The sequence below is a fragment of the Chlorocebus sabaeus genome, chromosome 4 (assembly GCF_047675955.1).
Source record: "Chlorocebus sabaeus isolate Y175 chromosome 4, mChlSab1.0.hap1, whole genome shotgun sequence".
Lineage (NCBI taxonomy): Eukaryota > Metazoa > Chordata > Mammalia > Primates > Cercopithecidae > Chlorocebus > Chlorocebus sabaeus.
Window position 1 is genome coordinate 8,670,514 of NC_132907.1, and position 23,883 is coordinate 8,694,396.

The 23,883-nt window shown below is 35.8% G+C and overlaps 1 long non-coding RNA gene across 1 annotated transcript in view; it reads left to right on the forward strand.

Moving 5' to 3' along the window:
• Positions 1–23,883, forward strand: part of LOC103224306 (uncharacterized) — a 114,656-nt gene that overhangs the window by 87,047 nt on the left and 3,726 nt on the right. Inside the window, exons 2-4 of the long non-coding RNA XR_005234630.2 lie at positions 15,703–15,775; positions 16,376–16,479; positions 22,338–22,656. This is a non-coding gene — a long non-coding RNA (uncharacterized lncRNA). The remainder of the gene's footprint in view (positions 1–15,702; positions 15,776–16,375; positions 16,480–22,337; positions 22,657–23,883) is intronic.

Below are 23,883 nucleotides of genomic sequence, written 5' to 3' on the forward strand. Positions count from 1 at the left end.
TTTTTATTTTTGTAGAGATGGGGTCTCATTATGTTACCCAGGCAGATCTCCAACCTCCGGGCTCAAGCAATCCTACTGCCTCGGCTTTCCAAAGTACTGGAATTACAGGTGTGGGCCACCATGCCTGGCCTAGTTGTCTTTTCTTTTTTCCTTATTTGGAACTTGTCCAAATTTTGGTAAACATAGTAGTGTTTTTTCACTATTATATTCTCACTACCTAGAACATTGTCTGACATAGTAAGCTCTCCATAAATATTTGTTGAATAAATATTAAGAAAATTACTGGATCAGGCACGGTGGCTCACACCTGTAACCGCAGCACTTTGGGAGGCCAAGATGGGCAGATCACCTGAGGTCAGGAGTTCGAGACCAGCCTGGCCAAAATGGTGAAACCCTGTCTCTACTAAAAAATGCAGAAATTAGCTGTGCGTGGTGGTGTGCACCTGTAATCCCAGCTACTCGGGAGGCTGAGGCAGGAGAATCACTTGAACCCAGAAGGTGGAGGTTGCAGTGAGTCGAGATCTTGCTACTGCACTCCAGACTGGGCGACAGAGCAAGACCTTGTCTCAAAAAAAAAAAAAAAGAAAAAGAAAATTACTCACTAACAAGTTAATAAAAACTAGAACATAAGTTTTATAATATAGAAGCCCTGTCTATATTGTCTACTGATGTCCACACTACTTAGCAAGATGCCTTGGCAATATAGTATGTGTGCAATAAAGAAGTGTCTTCAGTATTCCAGAAGATGTCATCTAAATAAAGCAGGTCTGCCAATCTTAGTGTGAGCTCCTTAGCAATTCTTTTAATTTTTTATTTTATTTTATTTTTTATTTTTTTGAGATGGAGTCTTGCTCTGTCGCCCAGGTTAAAGTGCAGCGGAGCAATCTCGGTTCACTGCAACCTCCGTCTCCTGTTTCAAGCAATTCTCCCTGCCTCAGCCTCCCAAGTAGCTGGAGTACAGGTGGCCACCACCATGCCTGGCTAATTTTTGTATTCTTTTTTTTAGTAGAGATGGGATTTCACCATGTTGGCCAGGCTAGTCTCGAACTGCTGACCTCAGGTGATCCACCTGCCTCGACCTCCCAAAGTGCTGGGGTTACAGGTATAAGCCACCTCACCTTGCCAGCTCCTTAGCAATTTACATGACCAGTTATCTGGATCTCTGTTGTTTCTCAAGATAATCACTCTAGAAGACAATAGTAAATAAATACTCCTGAGTTTCTAGAAATCTAGCCCAAAGTAACTTTAAGAGAGAGACATTTTTTTTCTTTAAGTTTTCTCTTTTGTTTTTTTCTTGGACATGTATGCAAATGTTGCTTTAAATTTCATAATATGTTTCTTATTACCTTAATATAAAATTGATAGTTTAGTTACTTACTTGCTACTTATTAAATTCTTCCCCATAGCCCCAAATATTCCAGTGTATTCAATATTAAGGAAAGATGTGCAACGTATTCTATGGCATCAGTACACACACATCTTCAATTCCAGAAAACCTAAGTTTGAAAACCATAATTTTATAAGTGCAGAACTCTTAATTAATCTTTTAAAAATATTTTTTTCTTATTACAAAGTAATATATATTTACCTTAGGAAACTTACGCATCAATGATAAGTAAAAAGAAAAAAATCACTCACATTTTCACCACAAAAAATAGACTTAAAATTTTGGTATATATCCTTCCTATTATATGTGTAATGTATGTATTTTATCGATATTATTACTGTATTACATATGATTTTGAAATTTACTTATTCTCCACTTAATTTATCACAAACGTTTTACCATGTTTACAATGTTCTTCACAAAATTGTTGTAGTGACCTGGAATCTTCGTTCCCCAGGTCATTGCATCACGGGTTTCTTCTTACTTGTCAGGTCTCAACCTTTTGGGCGCCTTAGAAAGATTTTCCTTGATAACTGCACAGAGTGACTGCCACTCCCCACCCTCAGCTTTCTCCTATCCCTTTTGCTACTTATTTTTTGTTTCCATTAGTACCTCCTTGAAGCAGAGAAAGGGTCTTTATTCATTGTGTTATTCTCAATGCCTGAAACTTAGTAGGAGCTCAGTAAACATTTTTGAAAAAAATTAATACATGAATGAATAAAAAGAAGAAGAAAATTCTATTATCAACGCAGCTCTGTGACTTAATGCCCCTATTTTTAAACAATTAGGTTGTTTACATCTCTTCTATTATCATAAAAATTACTTTTCTACCTATATTTCTCAGGAAAAATTTTTGTGCACACCCATGATTTTTTTATTTTTTTAGTTTTCATTCCTAGACTAAAATTGTTGGGTCTAAGGATAGGTAAAAATTTTAAATATTTTTAGTATATATTACCAGAAATTCTGACAAGCTATACTCTTGTCAACAGTACTTCAGACTGCTACTTTACTCAAGTCAGTAATAGATTTTTGTCATTTTAAAACAATGATAAATGAAAATTTTCATCCCATTTTAAGTGAAATTTTTTGATTTTGAGATACACTTATATATATATAATCACATAATCATATAATTATTTTCATATGCTTATTGTCATTTTCATTTCTTCTTTTTTGTGAGTTGTCTATGTTCTTTGCCAGTTTAACCTTTTTAATTGATTTATGATTTCATTATATGCTAAGAACCTATTAAATTTTTTTTATTATTTATTTGCAACTTTTTCCCAGTTCATAATTTCTGTATCACTTTTGTGTATGGAATTAAGATTTTTATATTAAGTAAACTTTAGAACACATACAAAAGTAGCAATAACACACATAAACTCCATTTATTCATCATCCTGCTTCAATAATCATCAACTCATGCCTAGTCTGTTTTACCTTCCTCCAATTAGTTCTCCTATTTTACCTCTTCCCAACTCCCGATTATGCTGAAGAACATCCCACACAGCGTAACATTTAATTAGTCAGTATTTGAATACAGATCTCTAAAAGACAGACTCTCCTTTTTCAACATAGACTCAAGGCTAAATTTGTAAATAATGGTATAAAATAGACAAAAACCTAACATTTGGATAACTTCAATCTTTTTCTTTGTGGCTTCTGCTTTTGTTGTTATTCTTAGAAAACCCTTCTTTACTCCATGATTTTACAAAAATGTGTTCATTTTCTTCAAATTATATCATTAATATACAACCGTTTCATAAAGTTTTGCAAATACAAGTAATTTTAAAAAGAGTTAAATTTCATAGTCCACACACTCCCAAAGCTGTAGTGTAGACTATGTTCTGAAAATATTTTACAATTTATTTTTACAAAATTAGAATGATACCATTTTATAACTTAATACTTAGCTTATTTTAAATGTCATTCCAAGTTAACAAATATTGACTGACATTGTTATTTCCTAAAGATCCATCGTATTCTATTATAAAGCTATAACATAACTTATTTTGTTCAATGTCTTAATTTTAGATATTTAGTTGGAGTATAATTTTTTGACAATATAGATAATTAATTAAGCACATATTGAACTTCTATGCCAAACAGTTTATTTGGTGCTGAAGATATGAAGGGAAGGGGGAATAAAAACAAGAACAATGCATATTTCTGTATATGGCTTAACTTAATTATGAACATTTTTGTTTAGATATGTTTGTACCAGTTTCAACTGTTTCTTTTGGATACATTTCTAAAAGTGAAAAATATTTAAATAAAGACTGGCAAATTCTCCTACAGAGTTGTTGTGATACTTCACACTTCTACCTGCATTCTCAGTGTTAATACTAGGTATCCTGGTTCTTTTCAATCATTGATAGATAATATGATTGGTGAAGAAATGGTGTTACTGTTATTTTATCCAGTATTTTATTATTGCTAGTGTCATTAATTACTTGTTCACATGCTTACTGAACCCTTGCGTTTCTTCTTTTGTGAATTGCCTGTTCAGGTTCTTTGCACTTTTTTCTCATTGAGGTGTTTGCCTTCTTTTATAATTCTGCTTTAAATTCAAACACTGACGGCATCACAATGGTGGTTGTATGTGGAGGTCATATGTATAAAACTGCTGAAAAGTTTTAGCTAAGTAAAATTATTATAAGCCCTTGAATTTGAAGTCTGTCTACAATAACAGTATCAACACAATTTGGAGAATTCTCTAAATTACTCAACACTATATATGTAAATATTGGCTTATACTGAAAGACTAAATTTAAGGCACCAATGTATGAGTAGTTTAAATGCTTCTTTAGAGGTAAATGTAAAACAATTATAGTTTTGTATTGAATGACATAAAAAATGGGCCTTCAGTGGTTGTGGAATTGCTAATGGGTTATAGAGTCTTCTGGTTCAAAATAGGAGTATTGGAAGTGACAAACAGTCATTGTATCTGCTAGCTGTTAGATTATGCAAAATGATGTTGAGAACTCAGAGTAATTCTTAATGTGAGTGTAACAAGAGTCACCAGTGCAATTAGCACCCTTGTGGGCAATCTCAAGAGAAAAGCCAAGGATTGAATTGTTATAATGTACAAAATACGTTCTCAGCTATGAGACAAATTGGTATGAAAATACAGACTTTCCTAGATTAGACTCTCTTTAGTTGGTAAATAGAGAACTGATTTCAATTTCTAGGGCCATTAATCTCCTACCTTTTATGGATAGTAAATTATCTTTAAATTAAAACAAACAAATAGTGTACCTGTCAGACTGGGTATCAGCATGAACACAGGCTGTCAACAACTTGTGATTAGGCCCTCTAACCTCATCTCCTTAAATGGCTTTGATAAGTAGCGGAACATAAAACCAATTTTCTGTTTCAAAGAGAAAACTTTTAGTCAAAATGTTGAAATAAAATGACAACTTTTGCATTTTTTCCTATGACTATCATATTACATTTATTTTCTTTAATCACATTTTTATGTACAAACTGAATGATATTTCTTGTGTTTATGCCACGTTTTTTGTTTTTGTTTTAAATTATGTTTTAAATCTCATGTCCAAGAATAGTGGTTTGAAAGTAAAATTACCATCGCTCTTGTTTTTGAGCACATGTGAGGTCAGTAACACCACATTTCAAACCACATTAATTATCCAGTTGAATGAGTAATGCTATAAGAATATTCTGCTTGTCCTCTCCCCAGCATGGTCTGGTAGGAAGGACCACTAGTCTGTGGGAAACCACCAACCACAAAATAGACAGCATGAAGGAGTGGCAGAAACCACTGTAGCTGTCTTGGAAAATGTACTAAATGGACTACTGTTGTTGTTCTGCGTGTATGCATTGGATAGTGGGAGACTGTTTTAATTTTTCCTGTGATTTCATTTAAAAACTTAAGAAAGTAAACAGATACTATGGTAGGGAGTCAGCTAGAATCCTTTATGTAGCATGTGGTAGGAGGAAAAATCTGCTTTAAGCTTGAGTCAGGTTAATGAAAATTCCAGAGGTATTCTGACTGCAGATATAACTGGATATAGAGCTAAAAAATGATCCTTTTTATTTTTTTTTAAATGATGTCTCCTTCCAAGGCTTTAATCTCCACGTTCTCCTCTTTTAGCTCTATTCACAGGTAACCTCTACACTATTTTCTTTCAAAACTTGCAGTCATTGCTCTGCCAGGACTTGGCTTAATTCAGATACCCATTATAGAATCAACATTGTGGTCAGGGAAATACTTGACTGAGCCTGGGCTGTGGGACCAGAGTAGGGGAGGACAGAGTCTCCAAGTAATTGAATGTAGGAGGAAATGGAAATTGATGTTGTGGAGGCAAACCACAAATGTATACTCCTGGAGTGTAGGTTTTTCTACTACTGGGCTCTCTTTCTTTTGTATTTTGGGTGCTCCTGAAACAGACATAGCTATAAGATTAAATTTAGAGAATCTGTCTTGTCATAAGCTCACAAAGGAGGATATAGTCACTCTTTTTTGTTTTTCATGGTTTTCCAACTATGGAAACCATTACACAATTTATGCAAGAAAAACATCAGGAGTAGGTCCTCAGGGTTACATCAGTTTCTTACAAAATGGAGAATGACATTCTAAAAATCAGATTACTTTTAGTGTAGAACTATTGAGGTACTGATGTTATCTGCAGGGTGGTCTGGAATGGCCAAATATTTCAGTAAACCTCTGCTTGTTGCTATTGATTAAGATATTTCAGTTTCATGTAATTTTCAAGATGGGAGCTGCAAGGCTTTTAATTGATGAAGGTAAAGAATGTCTCCTATGAGCCAGAGAAGTCAACTGGACATTCAATAGCATGATAGAAAATTTGGGGGTTTTCTCCTGTAATTATTTGTATTCTTATTGAGAGTTAGGAGGAAAAAGGACAAATAGTTATAGGAGAGCTCTTTGAAAATGAATACTTTGAAAAAGAGGTTGCGATTTTAGCAGTTTCGTGAGCCACAGGGAGGCCTGGGAAGTGAAATACGTGTTTATGCATTTGCTGGCAGTTGAGTTTATGATGGAGAGAGGAAAATGGAAAGACAAAAACACTTAATTCCTCTCACATTAGTATCTGATTAGAAAATAATTATTTCAGATAATTAAAAATAATTGTTTTGACTACTAGTTGCACCAAAGCTGTAACAAAATTTAAAATCATACTTCGAATTTTTCCTACCCGACAGAAAATGTGTTACATCTTTTCAAGAGAAACTTGTTGGTTCCTTGTGGAAAATAGAATAGATTTTGTGATGCATCAATGAGACATAAAAATACAAGTGTTACCTTAGCAGTTATTTTTATTTATTTTTAATAAGATCATGGGTAATAAAGTACACAATGCTCTAATCCATATTTTTACTCTTTTATAGGATAGTGTATTATAATAACTTCTTTGGATTGTCCATTTTTGTAATAAACTTATATCAGTTAATTACTAAATCTGAGGACTTCATCATGAAATAGATTATTGTGGTTTTCCTCAAATTGTTATGCTAGAAAGGAGAGGAGATGTATTTGAGGAACAATCAATCAGTTGGCCACATCAAGAAGTTAACGATATAAAAGGTTAACATTAATAAAATATAAATTATATTATAAATAAATGAATATATTTAAAAGCTATATTTGTATTTCATAATGGGTTATATTGTACAATTGGGTTGCCAGAAGAAGAGATGAATGTATTTGTAAAATCACTAAATCTTTACGGAAATTGATGTATCTGAGGAGGTTTGTAGAAGGTGGAGTACAGAAAAGGTAGGTAGATATAGATGGGAAAATGATGCTGCACTCTGGAGAATAGTCTGGGAATATCCTTGGAGTTAGGGGGACCAGTAATATTTATGTGAATGAAGGGTCAGAGAGCAGGGAGGTATGAAGAAGATTAAATAAGCAGCAGTCAATTAGCTTTCATTCCAACTGGTCACTTGAAGTCAGAGTAATCATTTTGAAGCACATGAGGATGACCTAGAATTGCTCAATCATTGGTGAAATTACAAGTGTTTACTCTGTATCCATGAGTAATTGCACATACAAAATATATCCACTCCAAAATTATACATAGAGTGAGTTTTACTAGGGAACTTTATAGCCTTTATCTTTTATGCAATTATAGCTCTCTGAACTATGTATACAAAGCAATTATAGAATTGTGGTTAACTACTTCTTTTAATCCCTCATATGTCCTGAAACAGTGATTTAGGGGAAAGAATAAAGAAAACAATTACGATTTCACCTACACAAGGTAGATAGTTCAATTTGTTGTTTCTCTGCAAGGTAATTTATCTACCATTTCCAATGAACTGATTGTTTATGTTTCCTCCAGACCATAAATTGAAATCCTAACCCCCAAGTGATAGTATTAAGAGGTAGGGCCTTTGGGAAGTGATGAGGTCATGAGGACAGAGCCCTCATAAACAGAATTAGTGCCCTTATAAAAGACATTCCAGAGAGATCTCTCGCCCCCTCCAACATGTAAGGTTACGTGAGAAGATAGCTGCCTACAAGGTATTGGCCCCTCAGACACTGAATCTGCTGGCACCCTGATCTTGGACTTCTCAGCCCCTAGAACTATGAAAAATAAATTTATGTTATCTATAAGCCACCCAGTCTATGGTATTTTTTTATAGTAGCCAGAATAGACTAAGACACAATGTACATGTGAAAAACCCTAGTTTGTTATAATAAGCTGAATTCCTGCAAAGCGAAATTTCAATTGTATAGTTTTTTTTCCTTATTTATTTTAAAATTATAATTCCTGAAATAAAACTTTTGTTCTTTTGTAATGTGACTATTGGAGTTGTATTTGTGAGTTGTATTTATTTGTCCATGTGAATAGCTTCTGTTCAGAGAAATATTTTAGAGGCATTAAGGCTTAAGAACTTAATCTGTGGAACCTGGGGGAATTGTGCCTGAACTTTAGTGAAGTCACTTAGCAGGTGCTATGGTCTGAATATTTGTATCTCCCCAGAATTTATATGATGAAATCTAATCACTAATGTGGTGATATTGGAAGGTGGGGTCTTTGTGGGATGATTAGATCATGAGGGTGAGCCCTTATAAAATAGGCTGAAGAGAGGTGCCTTGTTCCTTATACCTTGTGAGGACACAGTGAGAAGAATCAGAAAGCAGACATCAACTCTGCCAATGCCTTGATCTTGAACTTTCTAGCCTCCAGAACTATGAGAAGTAAATGTTGTTTATTAGCTACCCAGTTTGTGGTATTTTGTTGTAGCAGACTGAATGATCTAAAACACTGGTTTTGAAACCTTGGGCACATTGCTTAACCATAGTTAAGTCATAGTTTGCTTACTCATAAAATGGGCATAATGATACTTACCCCAAAGGGTTACTGTAAAGATTAAATGAAAAGTGATATGTGAGTAAATTCCTTAACAAAGTTTCTGGCATATGGCAAATCATCAAGACAGGATAGGAAAAATTAGAATTATAAATTTTTTGTGAATTATATGGGAAATGAATATACATTTTACACAATATAAATGGTTTGCATATAATACAAATTTAAGCTACTATTGTTTTATAAAGTCTATAATGATAGAGGTTTACACATCCCAAGGCTATACTATATAGTCCTTTTGTCCTCCTTCCTTCTTTCCTTTTTTTTTTTTTTAAGAGACAGGGTCTCGCTCTGTTGCCCAGGCTGGATTGCAGGGGTGAGATCATAGTTCACTGTAACCTTAAATTCCTGGGCCCAAGAGATCCTCCTGCTTCAGTCTCCTGAATAGCTAGGACTACAGGTACCCCTCACCACAACTTGCTAATTTTTTTTTCTTTTTTTGTAGAGCTGGGTTCTCCCTATGTTACCCAGGCTGGTCCTGAATTCCTGCCCTCGAGTGATCCTCTTACCTCTGCCTCCCCAAAGAGTCGGTAGTATAGGTGTGAGCCAACACACTCAGAGTTTTTCTTTTTTGCTTTCTTTCTTTCTTTCTTTCTTTCTTTCTTTCTTTCTTTCTTTCTTTCTTTCTTTCTTTCTTTCTTTCTTTCTTTCTTTCTTTCTTTCTTTCTTTCCTTCTTTCTTTCTTTCTTTTTCTTTCTTTCTTTCTTTCTTTCTTTTCTTTTCTTTCTTTCTTTTCTTTCTTTTTCTTTCTTTCTTTTCCTTTCTTTCTTCCTTTCTTTCTCTCTGTCTCTCCATCCCTCCCTCCCTCCCTTCCTCCCTCCCTCCTCCCTCTCTTTCTCTCTCTCTCTTTCTTTCTTTCTTTCTTTCTTTCTTTCTTTCTTTCTTTCTTTCTTTCTTTCTTTCTTTCTCTCTCTCTTTCTTTCTTTCTTTCTTTCTTTTTTCTTTCTTTCTTTTCTTTCTCTTGTTCTTTCTCTCTCTCTCTCTTTCTTTTCCTCTTCTTTACTCCTTTCCATTCCTTTCTTTTCCTTTTCTTTCTCTCCTGGAAATTCTTGATTTAAGCAGTCTTGGGAGGAAGTCAAATACATAAAACAGAGGAAAACAGAGATGCTATGGGGATTGGTAGGGAGGCATGGTACCCAAACCTCCATCCACTCAATCACTCATCTTACTTCCCATCTCCTAATGGCATGGGAAAGAACACCAAAGAAATCCCAAAGACTCTCTGGAAGAATTTGAAAACCATTTCCTAATTCTCTGCTTGTCAGTAGAAGAAAATGGATCCCAAAGCTCTAGTTTTCTAGTCATTAAGATGGCTGGCGAGAGAGTCAGGATGACTTCCAAGTGTAATGGTCATTGTGCTATGACAACCTGCCTGATTCATCCTGTGCTAAATATATCTAAGGAGGTAGGAGACATATGAAGCACTGAGATATTCATTCAAAAATGACCCCTGGAAGTTGCATATCTGGACAAGAGAAAGTTCACAGACTGCAATTTAAAATCACCAAGTAGTCTTGAAAACTTTAGTGTCCATAGGACTGTTTCTGGTATTTGCATGAAGCCCAGTGGTCCTATGGTAAGCACAGAGGTAAGATGGCCTTTAAAAAAAGGTTTCGGAGAGGAGTTAAGGAAATGAGAGTCGAGACCATTGCACTTGCTCTGATTGATTTGTAGCTTAAAAGAAGGGACTCAGTTCAATCTAGATTTCTTCGTACTCCCAACAGTTAGAATCTACTAAGAAAATGTATCCAACATGAGAACCTAAAAACCATCAAATGTCCAATTCAGGCTACTTTTTATAATTTAAAAAAAAAAAGAACAAAGAAATGAGGAAAGACTAAGTTAGTGTGTCTCCTCAGACTAGAGAGGCAAAGGTTGAGATGATATAGCTGAAGCTCATGAAATAGCAAAGGATATGTACAGAGTGGTTGAGCATAGACTGCTCACTAAATCAAACAGGTGACAAATAGGTGGACCTCTTAAACCGATAAATTTAAGACCAATAAAGGGAAAACCAGTACATTTTCTTTCCTGATTGCACTTTGACTAAAAGAGTTTGAGAAGGTACCCACATTATTTGGCATAGTGATATGTTCTCATTTTTAATTTTGATATAAAAGTCTCTGTATTTTACTAACAAAATAAAAAGAATTGTGATTTGGATTTCCCAAGTAGCCTACATGATTTAATGTGCTTAGACAATTAGAATGATTTATTTGGGAATTTGGAGACACACAAGTTTCATTTGCTATTCTGTACACCATGCATAGTCATTTGGAGAGAGATTGCGCTCTATATAAAGTGTTTCTAACAGCTACTGACTTCCAAAGAAAATCTTTAAAAAATTCTTACTCAGGCCAAGGCGAGTGGATCGCCTGGGGTCAGGAGCTTGAGACCAGCCTGGTCAACATGGTGAAACCCCGTCTCTACTAAAAATACAAAAATTAACCAGGCTAGGTGGTAGGTGCCTGAAATCCTAGCTACTAGGGAGGCGGAGGCAGGAGAATTGCTTCAACCTGGGAGGCAGAGGTTGCAGTGAGCAGAGATTGTGCCACTGCATTCCAGCCTGGGCGACAGAACCAAACTCTATCTCAAAAAAAATTAATAAAATAAAATAAAATTCTTACTTAATTCTTCTGAATATCTCAAGAAGCAAATCTCAGTTTGATGTTAGATGTTTTTAACACCTAACACTCGCTAATATCCCTTTTAACAATGAATAGGAGTTCAGTAGACAACTGAATCTATGATGAACCTGGGTAAGTTTGACAAGGTTCAATGGGAAAAAAGGAGAAAGTTGAACCCTGTTAGAGATCAGTATAGATATTTGCACTATGACATCTGGAATCCACAAATCCAAAGTGTTTCCTATGTTCGTTTACTCAAAGGGTCTAGTATACTTGGAAATTTTTTAATCAAAAACCCCCAAAAATACAGGCTTTAAGAAAGGTTAATCTAAATGCACAGAGGACAGAAAAATATTAAGAAGTCTCAGGGTGTATCCCTAGTCTTTGGTGTTTCATGTGACATGGTTCTTTATGCTCCTAGTAGAGACAGAATATTGGATGGACCATGGCTCAGACCCACTAGATTAATACTTGCGCTTTCAAGTAAAATCCTCTATTTCTTTGAAAATACCTCTTTTAAATTGCAGATGAAGCTGATCTGGGGAAAGGTGTCCCTAAAGAGAAAGTAGCGTAAGTGCCCATGTTAGTGCTATCTTACTGTGTGCACAGGATAAATCTAATGCAGATTGAACTAATCTAAAGTTCAACATCTGTTTCATTCCAAGTGGAACATTTGAAATTCAATGCAAAGAAGGACTTTCAAGCCTGGCTTTTATTCTGAACAACTAATTGGAGTAGTCAGTTTCCAATTTTTGAGTCCATAAAGCCCCTTAGCTAGCCCCAATAAAAGCCCCATAAAGTAGCATTATGTTTGATAAATGTATTATAAGTTTCGTTCTGTTTTTAAAAAGAACAATTGTACATAATTTTGTAAATTTTTGAATTCAGCAATATTGAGTATCAGTAATATTGAATATCACAGTTAACAGCCTGTCCTCTGGAGCTGGACAGATGTGGCGTAGAATTTCACAGCTGTTACTGAGTGATTTCGGGCAAGTTATTTAGCCTAAGTCCAAGATTCTTTTTTCTATAAAATGGGGATACAAATAATATCACATAGATAGCATTAATGAACTAATGCTTGTTGAAAGCAAGCATTAAAAATACAAAATAATTTAAGCAAGCTCTTAGCATAATACCTGGCAAAAAGCGAGGGGTCAAAACATTAACTATAATTAATCGCCATCCTACTAGCAGCTTTATTCAGCACTGATCTTTAGATTTAATAGCTTGGTTTATAGAACACAGCAGGTTAAATGCATGTTTAAAAAGTATCTCTTGATATTTTCAAACCTGCAGATGTTTGACACAATGAAAATTAAAAAAGAATTTGTACTTTTTATCTGGGAATTTTGATATTTCAACATTCACAATGATAGCAATGTGAAGTATGCCCATCCTAGTCTTCATTTATTCATATTTTCTATGACACTCTCTTTAGCTAACTCCGCCCTAGAATGGGTTCTGTTTCCCACTTCCCTAAGGTAATAGAATGTGTAGAACTGGAGGGTGAGAGCTCAAAGCTCATCTCTGGGACAGCTCCACCAACTTTGCTTTTTTATAAGGGGGAAACTAAAGTCCAGAAGGGTTAAGTGTCGTGCACAAGTTTGACTGAGTCAAAATTTAAACTGTTTCCCATGCTCATTCCATTGCATCACACTGGTCTTCAAAATTGGAAGGGCTCAGCACTTCTATCCACTACCTTTTCTAGGCCTGATTAGAAGTTATTTTCTAGTGTATTCTTAAAGTTCAAACACAAACTTTGACATCGATGCAAACATTAGTTTCACAAGATTTTTAAATGTTTTAGATATGCTTTCCAGAAGTTTAAGAGACTGAAGCTACACATTGTAGTCCATTTATACAAAGGAAAATGGACTTGACAAACACTGTTCTGGCAATTCAGTGCTAAATATAATCTTAGTTAAGGAGATGTTTTCATTAAGCATCCTCTTTCAAATGCCAGCTAAAGCTTTTCCTGTGTATGTGCAACAGTGGGTATTACATGTAAAATATCCATATGTAATACATGTATTTTATTTATAACACAGAGCAGTCATAATGTATATTAGATACACAGTTGTTATTTAAATAATGTATTTGTGAATTCTTGATCATTTGTCTTGTTGTCTAGAGCCTAGGATAGTGCCTGGCACATAGGCATTCAGGAGATATTTACTGACATTCTGAATGAGTACTACCTGTCTTATAGAGAACGTGCTGTTGCCAATTAATGTGCTTTGTACACTATCTATCATGGCACAAAATTCAGCCCAACACCAATTTCAGTCCTTGAAATATTGTCAGAAAATTTTTTTTAAAAAGTGCAACTCAGTCATTCCAGCTTCTGTGATAGATTTTTTTTAAAATATGCATTTGAAAACTGTGATTATTATAGTATAATGTTACAAGTAAATTTCTCTTTGAGAATATATATTAAAATTTCCTTGCCTATAACCATCATACAGTGGCAAAGTAAAAACTCCAGTGGCTCCACAAAAACTCTTCAAAATAATTAAAGTAGAATTTCTGAGCAAATAGAATTAACAAGAGTCATGAATCAAGTCAGTTCGAAGGTGAAATTTTGTGTGGGGCGTTGATATCATTTTGGCCCATTTAAGAAAGAAAAAGGACCTTGAAGAACATTGCTGTGAATCATGAGGAAACAGGAACATAGCTTGGTTTTCTAGAATTAGTTAATTTTTTTAAAGCAATGTTTCTAAGAAGACATTTTATAAATATAGATATATTTAAAAATTTTCTTTCTCACTAAAGAATTGTGATGTTTCCAAACAGCATGCAGTTTTTCTGAAAATTTAAACCAATATTTTGTTGAAAAAAATGCTTTTTAAGATCATATGTTAAACCTTAAGGAGAAAACAGCTAACACCCCAAATTGTGTGGAAAAAAGTCCTGTTCTGTAATTCTGTGTATGATGCTGGGATTAGGCAAACGACTGATGGCTTGATCTGTCAGGGGCTAACCTGAAAACTGCTGACTTCCTGGATGTGAGCCAAAGGTTGCCCTTGGGGTTAAGATAAGCCAGTTAATCTCCTGACTGAAACAACTAGTCTAGACATTGAATTGCTCTGGCACGGTACTTGTCAGGGATGTTGTGGATTGACTACATTCTAATTTTGCCCACTGTGTAGTCCTAGAATTGCAGGGTGTTTTGGACAAGAGGATGGCACAGTTGCTATAACTTGACTAATTCAGCTGCGGAGAGAATGTTATATAAGATGGGGTGCTGGGTTTTGCGTAATTTTTTTTAGATCAGTTCCCAGTCACCAATGAAGAGAAAATAGCTGCATAATAGGTCTAGCTTGTTTTATTCATGCGTAAGGATGTAATAAGGAATCTGTAAGCTGGTATTAGACTGTGCTTCTGATCCTCTGAGAGGTTCTTCTGGCTGTGAGGATCCTTAAAAGTCGTTGAGAGAGTCATTTGGGACTGCTGTATGCTGATGACTCTGAACTGAAAGACACATGTAAAGCGAAAAAAGAGTTTCTAAACAGCCAGCACAAAAATAAAGGCAGTCATTGGACATCAAGCAGAAATTTGACACAAAACTCTATCATTACCTGATATTTTGTTATAAGAAATGCTAAAGCAGATTAAGCAGAAAAATAAGTGATGCACAGGCCTGGAATATCCTCAACCTAGCAAGAATTGAAGACTCCAACCCACAACCTGGATGTGATACACTGACTTGACCCATTTTGATTTTCATCATATCTTATTCAACACTGAACCCTTACTTCATTCCAAGATGTTTGGGGCTAGAAAGATGAACAAAATGAAGTTCTTCTTTTAATGACTTTATATTCCAGTAAAGATGGTCATATCAAATAAGAAAAGAATATCACCAAGAAAAATACAGACAGCCAACATCACATACTTTCTTAGGGGAAATTGAGACCTCAGCCGAAATAAGTGAAGGATTCTGTACCCATTTAGAAATGTGTCTTCTTTAATTTTCTCATCTTACTTTATACATTCTTCTTCTACTCATCTAAACCTGTAGCTACTATTGTATTCTCTAGACACCAAATATTTTATCTCTAACCTCCTCTCCTTTCTGTTTTCTTTGCAACTACCTTTTCTTAGGTTTTCAAAAGCTTTTTGTTTGAACTTTCCCTGGAATTATCTAACTCTTTGCCTTCTCCTCTTCTGTATACCTCCCTTTGGTCTAAAACAAATTTATGTCACCCCACTGCTCAGCATCTTCCCCAAACTTCCCTATCACTTGCAAGACAAAGTCCTTATTTCTTAACATGACTTATAAAGAACGTTTTGTATTAAGACCTGTCTACCTTTTCAGACTCATTGCTTCCACCTGTTCCTGGACCAGTCCTAGATGCCAGCAATAGAGAAATCCCTGCAGTTCCTCAAAGGTACCACATTCTTCTTTATGTCTCTTCTCTTCTATTCCATTTACCTGGAAAGTCCTTTTCTCCACTTATCTGCCTGCTGATTCATTCCAATCATTCCTCAAAAGTCAACTGAACTTCATTTCTTTAAAATGCTTCCTGCCCACATTTCTAGACAAAATCATGCACTTTTGTTTCTGTGAGCTCTCATCATGAGCGGTAATTATTATTATTTTTTTCTTTGTTTCATTATTTAGGATGTGAGAACTCAAAGGGCCAGTAACATGTGTTTGTGCATGTATATTATAGATACATAAACTCATCTCGTACTCCCTATGTTTACCACAATTTCTGGTTCAAAACCAGGTGCTTAAGAATAAGAAAGAATAGAAAGAAGAGCAAAAAAGAAAGAAAAAGCAAGCAAGCAATCAAGACTTTTCTATACTAACTACATACTGTTAGTATATAACAGTTAGCATAAACTGTTCTAATCAACACCCATGGTTGTTTCACTAAGGTCTTTAGGAGCTCTGTATTCAATTATTTTGTCAACATAGAGACATTAAGATTTGGTGAAATTTATTCTTCATATACTTTAGCGACTTATGATTTTTGCATCTCTAGGAAAAAAGTCACATGTTCATGATTATCAAACACAGCTGTTTGATTGGCATTAAAATGGATCTGCCTGATAAGACCTGGAACTGAGAACCCAAACAGAGCCTAAGGTAAGCTCACGAGGGAAGTGCTGGCAGTAGATATTCAGAGGCATTTTGGACAGTTGGACAATCAGAGTGAGACTGACCCACAAGCAGGCAAAACGTGTATGCATTAGCAGGTGTGTGGAAAAGAGCTAGGTTTTGACTGAGGGTTGGAGAGGACGTGAGCTGGTTTTTGCCTAATAATGACTAATGAGTGATTTAGGCAGATGGAACCTCCATGAAATCTTCTGGAGGATCCCGCTGTTAGTAGTGAATACCCAGTCACAGCAACTGACATTCGGGGCAGTTGACAAGCCTCGGCAGCCTTGGCAGGAGGGGCAAGTCAAAGTTCTAGGTGTCAGAGTTGAAGCAGAGAATCAAGCAGAAAATTGGTACAGTAGGATGGAGACCCAGAGTATTAGGACAGAGTTGTGTGGCAGAGGTTCGGTCACTGTGGAGTAAAAAGAACTTGTTGTGATCCTTGAAAGTAGCAGCAAGATTACAGTAGGGCTGGCAGGAGGGTGACCTGATACTGAGACACTGAATGTGGCCTCTGTTGTCTCTTCAGATACAGGATTAGGAGCCATTGGGAAAGGCTTGAAGCTATAGCTTGTGAGAATGACCCTCAGTGCTAGAGAGATAATGGACAATAAGTTAAACTTCATTTTAGTCAGGCCCTGGGCACCTGTAGTGTCAAAAGCTTCTTCCACTATTGAGAATCACTAGAAAATTACCAAGAAATACCCAGTGGTCTATTTATTTAGTGGATGCGTTAAAAAAATTCTTCAAATAGCCCCATTCTTAGTGTGCTTTGACCTGTACACTCCCTATAATTCAGAAGAGTGAAGAAAGAAACAGTGGAGGAGAGAATGTACTTAAAAATACACAGTTAACCTTTTCCTCAAAGCCAAAGCCTAAAGGGAGAATGGCAGTGTAAAGAAAGTAGGAGGAGGGACCAGGATGACTTCTAAGGGAAAAAGAAAGGCATCTTTTATCCAAAACTAAAGCAAAATAATGGCGATGTGATGTTGCTTTTTGTTCATAACTAGGTCATAATAGACAAATGCATTTCTAATGATGAAGAACTCTGGAAGGGATAGGATCAAGGAGGGGAAAAGCAAGCCTCCCTCAATGTGCACCACATTCATTTGGGACAAAGATGGTGTAGGTGTGCTGTCTGTCAACTAGAATGTGCATGGGAAGGGAAAGAGATGAACAAGAACAGAGAATGACTCCTTGGGCCATGTTGGTCATTAGTAGAATAGGTCATTCATTTTGTCTTCTAGGATAGAATCTTTCTTTTTGATACCCAAGATGGCTTTGTGATGTGTCATCTTGGCTATGTTAAATCACTTTCCCCAGAATTCCCACTCAAGTGTGTTTCTGGTTAGGGTGGACTTTAAAGGAGATTCTCTCACAAGAGTTGAAAGACAGAAGAGAGGCAGCTGTCATTTAATAGTGTACACACACCATCCTCCAGATATTCCATCAAATGCTGGTGTAGGTGCTGCTGGGAAGGGGTTTTCCAAATGTAATTAAAATGACTGCTCAGCCAGAAATTCTCTGTAATAAGTAAATACACTCACACACATACATACACACACGTGCATACATACACATGGATAAGTGTGTACATATGTATATATGTATATATGCTTTTTATATTTTTATATATGTATTTTTAAAATACATATATAAAGGCATCTTTTGTCCAAAACTAAAGCAAAATCATGATGATGTGATGTTGCTTTTTGTCCATAACCAGCTCATAATAGATGAATGCATTTCTAATGATGAAGAGCTCAGGATGGGATGGAATCGGGGGGCAGGGGAAAGAAGGTATTTATATGTATTTTAAAATACATATATATAAAATACACATAAAAATATGCATACTGGTTCTGCTTCTCTGGTTGAATCCTGACTGATGCAATACCTCATTTTTAGCATATTTTTGTACATCATGTTAGAGTTGCTAAGGACTTCTGCATGTTTTGTATTATGTCCTAGATGACAAAACTGGGGCCCAGAAACAGTAAGTGACCTAACCAATGCCATGTAGCCAGTCAGCGATCTAATAAGACTTGAATTAAAGCTCAAGTTCCCCAACCTAACAACATTGCTTATAATGTTAATGTTAAAGTTTCTAGTGTTATGTATAACAAAGTTTAATAACAATAAACATACAAGTTAAAAGTATAATAAAACTTTTTTGGGCATATAGGAAAAGTACAATAAAACTTTTTGGGGGTATAGAAAAAAATGTATTACAATTTGGATTGAAATAACAACTTCTCTTTATATTCTCGAAAATTATATAGAACTCCATTTTGGGGAGAGAATTGAAGTTTGTGATTAATTCCAATATTTATATAGAAATTTTTTTAAAAACCCAGAGAATTTAAGCAATGGGTTTACCATTTTATATTATGATGCCTCCTGGGCTGGGTGTAGAGTAGCTCGGGAAGGCTGGGTGAGGACAGATCTTAAAGATGCAACAGATGCAAAGACCCAGTAATAAAATAATACACCTGTACAATAAGCATTCTATATTCTCTCATGTATTACTCAGATATAACAGTTCTAATTTAATCAACAGAAAACATCATATCCCATCCTTGCTGCTCTCTAGAAGTATTTAGTATCTTGATCACTGAAAGTCAGCATTGAAAAGGCTTTAATCTCTATCTATCTATCAATCTATCTATCTATCTATCTATCTATCTATCTATCTATCTATCTATCATCTATCTCCTGTTTATCATCTATCTATCTATCATCTATCTATCTATCTATCTATCTATCTATCTATCTATCTATCTATCTAATTTTTTCCTCTTGGGAACAATAATAGGTATAAAATCCTAGGATAAGGGGAAAATTTTGGAAATAGTGATAATTTTTAACTTTTAACTTTTAAAAATATTTTTATTGCTATATCATAGTTGTACATATTTTGGAAGTACATATGATATTTTGATACATGTGTACAATGTGTGATGATCAAATCAGGGTAACTAGAATATCCATCACCTCCAACAACAGTAATTATTAAATTATAGGGTAAAGGGCTAAAAACAATGCACTTAACCTCAAGCATCAACATCTAACTATTCTTTTTTCTCTCTCTCTCTCTTTTGGTCTTCACACAAACTGAGAAAGCCACAGCCCATGTAGAATGGAAATATACTATTTTAAACCTTTTTTCTTCTGGATACAAAACCCACTTCTTTGCTAGGAAATTGCATTCCCATCCCAATCAGTCTTAGTGAAAACCACTGATTCAGGGTAATTTCCCAAGACGTAGTGGGTGTTGTGGGGGTGAGAGCCCACATAGAGGGAACAACTGACTTAAGGAGGGCCTAGGAGGGTCCTCCTTCAGGATATCCTATACACTCGTGTAGGGCAGAGGGCCGTGCCTTCCTGTGTGGTGAAGTTATGGAAGAGGAGTTGATGGGGGTTTACAGCCATGTCTTCCAGAGTATGGGAAAAGACCGTCTGCAGTAGGACTGTCTACAACTTAAAGCTAAGTTGTAGAGAGATGCAAGGAAATGAGTCAGCTGAGATGGAAACCTGGTACTTCCAATAGGTGGCTCCAGCTATCTCTGAAGCCCCAGTGCTCTGGGGGGTAGCTAACTTTTGGATTAATATAAACTTCATTTCGATGAGCAACCAAAGAGACTGGGGAATAAGGATTGGTGAAGTGCTCTATTTCTAGAGACTTGTATTCCAAGATATGGGTGAGAGTTTTGTCTGCTGGGGGCCAGGCTAGTACCTGAGAAGTCTGGTCTGAGCTTGCATCTTTGTGGCCTGTGGAGACTTAACATGGAATGGGACCATCCTGGTAGTTTATCCTTACACAAAATGGATTGGCCTGGGAATGAAAACTAATTGTATTTGTAAAGGTTCAATTGTCTTTTCTTAAAAAGGAGAGGGAGTGCAAAAATTGGGGAAAACTGTGGAAGGGAAAAGCATTTTGAAAAATTTTTAAATGCCCCTTATTATTTTGTAGTTGCAGGATTTTGGTTTAATTTGAATCAGTTAACTCTCAGAGGACATCTGTAGCATTTAGAAAAGGATGGCTAATTTGCAGCAGATACGAGCTTTTGTGCAAAGGCAGAAAGATGTACTGTAACATATGATGCAGATCACTTTAGAGTAATTGAACCATGGCTTTTGCATGCTTTCGATCTTAAGCTTATCTCTATCTGAAGCCTGTAGAAAGTCTTTTTCCATTTACATAACAGGGCAAGAGATTATTACTACTAAAATTAGATCCACGAATTGCTATGCATAGTGCTTTGTAGCATAATCAAATTATGATAAAATAGCCTTTATTTCTTTATAGCTATATAATATAGTTAGGTTCTTTTGCAATTTGTTTAGAAGTAAACGGTGGCAGTACTATTTTATTATATTAAAGCATTGCTGATTTTTGACCAAACTGACAACCTTGCTTGATTGTTTTTTAGAGATGCTTATTTGAAGAATGGGGAGGAGTCTTGACAAAGGCTAATTTGTTTTCTTTTCTTGCCACTCCTCCCCCAGCCTTTTTTTTTTTTTTTTAATGTGAGCCACTGCTCATAAGTTCTTCCTGCACATCCTTATCACTTACTGTGATAATACGATCCTGAGAAAGTGGTTCCTGTTCATTTGATGTGACCAGATAAAGTCAAAAGCCTTATGCCCTGGAGAATCCTTAACTGTTTTCTCCCAGATTCTGAACAGGGCAAATCACAAAAACCTTGTCATCAGTTAAATTATTCCTGTAAAGATGTAAATATGGGAGGGAAGGGAAAACAAACTCAGAGAATCAAGGGAAAAAAATGTGGCAGTGGGGGAAGAGAAGAAAATGGAAATTAAGACCTGTAATGGGGGAAAAAACAGCAGAAAGGAGAGAACAGAAAAAATATGACAAGGGTATGTCTATGAGGGAAATGAAGGCTAGAGAGAGGGCAAAATATAAAACGACGGGAAGCTTAAAACATGGTGTAAGAGCAGATTCCGCCCCGTTTAAAGGCTCTGAAAGTTTCTTGATGGCTCTATTGAGCAGAACCCCCTACCCCCATCCCATTCTATATTTCTGTTAATGCTACTGTTAATGCTAAAGGTAGCTGTAGCTGCAGAGGTGGCATTTCTTCTAATTTAATTTTCAGTTACGGAACTCAGTTACTGACTCTTTAGAGCCTGAGGGAGGATGAGCCTTTGTTAAAGCTGCAGCCGTTAACTTTCACTTTTCTTTTCAACCTCATTAGATTTCCTGAGGTTTAGTTTTAGACTTAAAGCACTGCACTGTGGCTAAACTATGTAAAACAACATTTTTGGTGAAAAGCAACACCTGCAAAAATGTCACACAAATTTCAACTTTAGTTGTACCCAGTGATGTCACCAAATGAAGTGCTAGTGCAGACGACACAAGTAATAGGGTATTAAATTTGTCACGGGCTTCACGGAAGCCACAGCCTGTGACTCCTTCATGGCAACCTGCAGTGTAATGATGAACCAGAAAAACTCCTTGTCTGGTGGGTACCTTTATATTTGTGTTCAGTGAGTAGCACACCCATGCAGACATAAGCCTCACTGAAGCAAGATTGGAGAAGAGGCTGCTTACCTGGTTTAGTCCACACAGGGCAGCAAAATTCTGATTTAATTGGTAAATTAAATCCCCCATACTTTTCCCATACTCTGGAAGACATGGCTCCCCATGTGTAGGGAGATTCTTGAACTCAGAATATTACAAAAATGACATTTTCTTGATTTCTTGAGAATGACCAAAGGCTGAAATGAAAACTAAAGATGATTGACTCTGAACAATCAGGGACAATGATCTACAAAGTTTATACAATGCACGCAGTGATCAGTCTCTGCTGTCATGTCTTTTACAGAAACGTCTCTATGCTGGTCCAATCTGTGGATCCTGAGTTGGTGACCTCGTCCCAGATGGTCAGCCACAACCAGGGAGGCTTTACTGCTTCAAGACTCACTTTGCTGCTCAGAGGGTCTCTGTGCCTCTGGTCTCTATGACAAGCTGTTTTCTCTCCTCTGGTGTTGCATTCTGTCCTTTACATGACATAGAACGACATTTTAAAGCCACCTAAGTGGGACAAGTCTCTCCTGTGAAGAGTGTAAATCTAATTGGATCCACCGTCTCCTTGGTGCCTTGGCAGTGCCTATGCAACACCTTTAAATCTCCTCTAAGCAATGGTAACTTGGGCGTACTGTGTAATCACTTCTTGTCCAATATCATGTACATTTGCTTTTCTTGACATACTAGCTGTGTAAAAGTCACTCTAAAGGATACATAATAATACAGGAATTACTAAAGAAAAACTTGGCTGGGTAGATGGCTAAAACATTTTATATTTCATTATTCTACATTAAAAAGGTAGTGAAATAAAATCAGATTTATTTGATAGAAATATGTACCAGATTTCATTTGGACTTGTTCTAGAGGAGTATCTTCCACAAGCTTTTATTATTATTATTATTATTAAATTTTAAGTACAATAGGAAATACATTTAAATCATGACCCATTTATTACAATGCACACAATTCTTAGTAAGAAACCATGCGATGTGTTCTGATTCTTTCTATTCTATTTATTTCATTTAAAAATGCTGGTTACAACCTACACATTTCCTTCATTCCCCACGAATGGGTAGTGATGCACAGTTTGTAAACTACTTTTCTATAATTTTGAGCACAATACGCACAAAGGATAAAAAAAATTTCAGGCAGTAGAAATTAAGTAGTAGACACATGAGTCTAAATTCTAAACACACAGTAAGTGTTTTGTTCTTGTTATTTTAAATGTTGGATTTAATTGTGGATTATTTTTTGAAGATTTTGGTGGTAACTAAGCCCTTGTTGCCCTGAATTCATTAAAATATTTCAAACTAGTTTTTAAGCACAGCATTAAGGCTCTTTATAGTTATTATCTTATTTAATCTTTAAAATAACACTATGAGATAAAAGGCTTATTGGATGAAGAAACTGAGGCTAAGACTGAAGGCAATTTGCTCCAGGTTAAGAAATAGTTAGTAAGTAGTCAAGCCAATGTTCTCCCAAGTGCTGTGACTTTTCCACCTACTGCCAGGCCCTTAGCTAGACAGGGGCCAATCAGAATCACCCAAGAAGCTATTTTGACCCACACAGTCTCTCTTCCTATCCCTCCAAACTCCATCACACTTGGCTGCTGCTTAGACTAATGGAAAAGGAAAAAGCAGTTGGATTTTCTTTAGCACCGTAAATAGACTTGATCTCTACACCTCCCAGTTTGACATTTTTATATTATAGTATAACTTGGTTATAATATAAGTTGGTTTATTTAATTTACCACTAATGACTCACAACATAGCATAAGTAGATTGAAAATTACACCAATTTTTCATGGAAATTAAAAAAAAATTAAATATAGGCACAATTTGTTA